The sequence below is a fragment of the Teleopsis dalmanni genome, chromosome 2, assembly GCF_002237135.1.
Source record: "Teleopsis dalmanni isolate 2A chromosome 2, ASM223713v2, whole genome shotgun sequence".
In the NCBI taxonomy this organism is placed as follows: domain Eukaryota; kingdom Metazoa; phylum Arthropoda; class Insecta; order Diptera; family Diopsidae; genus Teleopsis; species Teleopsis dalmanni.
Genome location: NC_051847.1, coordinates 147,109,590 through 147,114,584, shown reverse-complemented (window position 1 = coordinate 147,114,584; position 4,995 = coordinate 147,109,590). Strand labels below are relative to the sequence as shown.

The following is a 4,995-nucleotide window of genomic DNA, read 5'->3' as shown; positions in this document are numbered from 1 at the left end:
CACCTAAATATTAAATAAATAAGTAATAAGAACTTGTTTACGAAATGATATATAATTTGTACTGGTGTGAATAGTTATATATGTATTATTTTATATTCTATATAAAATATTTTATTTAACAATTTTCACAATATATGGAACGAAATAACAACGTCCATGTTTGATAAAAGACAAAACAGAAATGAAAACTATCCGAGAGCAGTTAAAGCAGGAAAAAAGAGGGAGAACGAAATTTATTTTATACCAAAGATAAATGACTGAGTTGCCGATATAAATAAAATAATAATTCTTATACGAATTTATGAAAGCATAAATTGTTCTATATATACGCATGTATGATCTTTATAGATTGATTATTTAAATCAATCTAGAGTACCCTAAACGAGATTACTACGGCGTCCCTTATCTACTTAGCGATACCCATACAAAAAACCTAAAAATATTAGTAATAATAGTAAAATGATGGTAAAAAAAAACAATAGTAATAATTGCTGATAAGAACAGATACTACACTGATCTTAGCCATGAAATTATAAAATAAAACGTAATCATAAACGTTATCTTTTATCAACGGCGTAGGTTATTGCGTACTGCTCAATATGATCTAATGTAACTTGTAACTTAGTACTTTATTATATATAAATTGTAAAAAAAAGTACATTATTGAATGAGCTTCATAGTTTCAGTGCTCTTAGAAATAAAAATACTTAATGAAAAATAATTTTTTGACTTGGACCACACTAGACAAAACTCTATTAATCTCAAATTTACTCTCGATTTATAGATTTTGTGAGGTAAATAAAAATTTTGTATTCGTTACTGTATTAACGAGTAATCGGTATTAAGACTCAATTTAAAGAGCATGTATTATAGGGAGGAATAGACATAACCTACAAATATTTATTTAATATTTATAAATACATATGATATTTATAGTTACAGTTTTATAGTGTACAGTTTAAAAAGTTTTATTAATAGTTATTTAATTAATCAAATTCTCAAATAATAAATATACATATAAATTACGAATTAAAATTATATTTACGCTTGACAAATCATTTGGTATAAAATTTTAAATAAATTTTAGCAAAAGTATCTCAAAAATTGAACATACCTCAAAGCAAAGGCACAGTTTATAAATTTATATAAACAGTGGGAAAAATTAAATTTTTTTATTATAAAATATGTAACAAATAAAAATTTTAAAAAGTCTGAGATTTCTACAATGATACGAAATATAAAAACATTAAATATAAAATATTAATAATATTATAAAATTAATAAATTTTATAATTTGTTGATAATTGTAGTGACATAGGTCGTGTGCGAGTTAGGCTAAGTTGCGTTCTAAATGAGGGAAATTCTAAGTTGTGCCGATAATGTCGTGATGTGTCGATACGTGTTGATAAATGGCTAAATGTGTGCAGTGCAAAAAATCCCAAGAAAAGTCCCATTTGGTTTAGCATCAACTTAGCCTAACTCGCACACGTCCATAATGAGATTTCACCTTAGTTTAAGATTACAAATAAACTAATTTATGGATATGAAATAAAAGGTCTTTATTATGAGCTATTACTTATTTATGTTGTTGCAACCGAATCATAATATATTCAAACCTACTTTTTTGCGATAATAGTAATATTTCTATTATTTTTCATGATAATATAAAAATATGTTTCCAGAACATAAAGTGGCTTGTACCTCTTGCTTGTGCAAAGGAATCAAATTTTTTGGACACAATCTTGTTTTGATTGCGGACGGATTAAGATTTGTAAACAGTTCGAATAAAAACAGTCATAATCAATAATATTAGTTAAATCCAATGGAATAGTTTTGAGTAGCTGCTTAGTGGAAAGAGCTTCGCTTTTTATCTTCAAGATATTTTACTAAATTTAAAAAATCTTTTAAAATTTTTTGATGGGATCTCCTTTAATGGGGATTTGTTTTAGATTAAATTCTTTAATTCACAGTACCAATGTGTTTTCTATTATATAAATTAAAATATTTGTCTAATATTATACCTGTTTTAATAATATCTTTTGTGGTATATTTGTTGGACTTATTTATATATTCCTAAAGCAGATTTTTCAATTCCTCTGATAGTTCATTCATCTAACTCAAATTCTTCACTGTGAATACCTTTCCGTCTACTAGATGACAGTGTGAGAAACAGTAGGGTTTCTAAAGAATATTGTTTCCTATTTTCTTTGGCTTGAATACGTATCACTTTTGTCATCTTCGATTGTAAACTTTACTCTCATTTGTTAAAGCTTAACTGCAAATTATTTATTAGCAATTAATTAGTTTAGTTAAATTTTATTACAGTATATATACCTAACATTTCCAGCTACAAAAATCCTGATGTTATATATCTAGAAATAATCAAAAATAAATTTTTTTAAGGTAAATTTTTTCTTGCCGATAATGGCGTGTCTTTTTATGACGAAAGAAACTATTTAAAAGTTAGACCGATTCGAATTTTTTTAATTAAATTATGGTATAACTTATTTATTTCTTAACTTATTAATTTGATTTAAAAAATATCTTTATCTTAAACAATTGTTCATTCAAAGATCAAAAATTAATTCAATTTTTTATGAAATTTTTATAAAATTTCTTGAAAAAAATTAGAATACAATTTCTGTATTTATTTTAACTGCATATTTAATGTTTTATATTTAAAAAATTAAATTTAGCTACAAAGAATTTGGACGCGACAATATCGGTTTTATTATATTTTATACTTACGTTTTCATCATACATTTTCTACACAATTGCACCCGCGTTGCCAACTACTTGTAAAAGAAAATATGTATGTTATTAATATATTAAATTCTTTTTCAATTATAAGGTAAAAAATTTATAATAATAAAAATTTTATTTGCTATAACTTATTAATAACGTTAACCAAATTTTATTTTATTTTTATTATTGTTTATATACAACTCTATGTATTTTATGACAAAAGGTAATGCTGTGTAGACGCCATATTTTTTCTTCTGCTTCGGCACGAACTATTTAAGCAAGGAATTAAGTGTTTTTAATATAAATGCAAAAACAAATATAAATATTTAATTTAATATATATACATATATATATATACGAACTGCAATAAAGACAATAAAAAGCGCAAATGAAACTAAATATTTCTTTAGATTATTATAAAACAACGGAACGTGAAGTGCAAGACGACCAAATAGACACAATCACAAAAGGCAAAAAATAAAGCCCATATAACGTTACCACAAAAAACATACATATATGTATAAAAACTCATTGCTTGACACAATAACATTAGAAAAGAAAAAAAATACTAAAAATCTTATTAATATAATATAAATTTTAAAGTTTGTCCAGAACGAGTTGCAACGTCCACAAATTGCTGAACGAACTGACGGGATCCGGGAAAATTATAACAAAAAAAAAAGAAATTAAAAATTATAAAAGCAACGCCGCCCTGTCGTCCACCAAAAGACTCCGTAACAGAGTCACCTTTTCTTGCCGTTTGTGTTCAGGGTTATATTGGTTATATATGTGCATAATATATATGAATAATATAGCCCTTTTATATACGAAAATAGGTAAGGCACGCCTACTTTTACTATTGTGAAATAACGAGCAATGGAACCCAAAAAATTGTGTTAAAAACAAAGTTCGTGAAGTTGCGATCCGATCGTAAAAAATACTCAGAAAAAACTTAATGACGCATTGTTATTGTAACATGTATTTACTTTTGAAGATAAAATTTTTGCGAAAACATTGCCACTTATTTCATTTCTTTATAATTTGCACAAACTATTTTGTTGTTTTTTTTCCTTTATTGCCAATTTTTTAATTAGAAAGTTTTCTTTAGTTATTTTCGCTGAAATTGAAAAAAAATTGCACAGTCACTTTTCTGTTTTTGATCAAATTTATGAAGAGTATCAGCAACAGTCAACAAGAGAGAGTAATAGCAACGAATGATTTACAACAAAAGCAATATATAAGTCCTTGTCTGAAGCGCTCTCAGAGGGCAGCCAATGCATGTTTTGTTCGAAGAAAAAAATTTGAGCAAGCACAAATAAAAAAGAAATATGCCAATTCTGGCAGTGAGAATTGCAAATATTTTGCCAATTTGTTGTTATTGTTGATCCAAATTGCTAGAAGCAAAATTTTACTACACGTATGTGTAGAGAGTATGTAAAACATAATGTGCTATAAACATAACTTGTGTGTTTAATATAATTGGAGCTTTCTTAAATAAATGACGAAGGCATGGATGACTCTTAAAGTTATAAATTTTTTTAAATAAATATGGTTTTTAAAAGATTATTTCATATATTATGTAATTAAAGTAGCGAAGTGAAAGGCAGAATTAAATTTCCTAACAAAGCTGTGTTTATTTTAATCAAATATTTAAATATTTTTTAGAAGTTTTGATGTAATATGCATAATATACTATATGGATATTATAATATTATATACTATGTAATACAATGATGTCTACTTATAATGTATATTGTATTGCATAGTAATATACTACTTATAATGTGTATTGGTTATTATCAATGGCCATCACAGCTATTGCTTCATCCTCCATATTCGTTACCACTATATTCAAACCGTTTTAACTTTATATTTATCCTTAAGTCATATAATCCTATAACAAATTTTTAGAAATGATTGCTGTTTTATGGCGTTTTCGATCGGTACAGCTGGATTTACTTTCGATCTGTCAAATTTTGTTGACCAATCGAATATTGTTAGAGTAATCTAACATTTTTGTAGTTTTGTCAGTGGGCATTTATAGTTTTCATTATTATTAAATGAACAAAAAAAAAACGATTTAATTTTGAAATAAAAAATAAATTAAATCGTTTTTATTATGCATTTAATAAACATTTGTAACATTTTTTCGGTTTGCAAATACAATGTTGACAAAGTGTATGTCGAATGAAATCACACTTTTACTGCCAAGTCATATAAAACAGCTGCTAATTTCAGGGTAATCTTACT

The 4,995-nt window shown here is 25.7% G+C and overlaps 1 long non-coding RNA gene across 1 annotated transcript; it reads right to left on the bottom strand.

The window, feature by feature from the left end:
• Window positions 1-2,027: 2,027 nt before the first annotated feature.
• LOC119677900 lies at window positions 2,028-2,839 on the bottom strand. The gene is made up of 3 exons (XR_005252298.1): window positions 2,749-2,839; window positions 2,335-2,372; window positions 2,028-2,275 (listed from the first exon to the last, which is right to left on the bottom strand). It is a non-coding gene; the product is annotated as an uncharacterized LOC119677900 (long non-coding RNA).
• Between the last annotated feature and the right edge of the window lie 2,156 nt (window positions 2,840-4,995).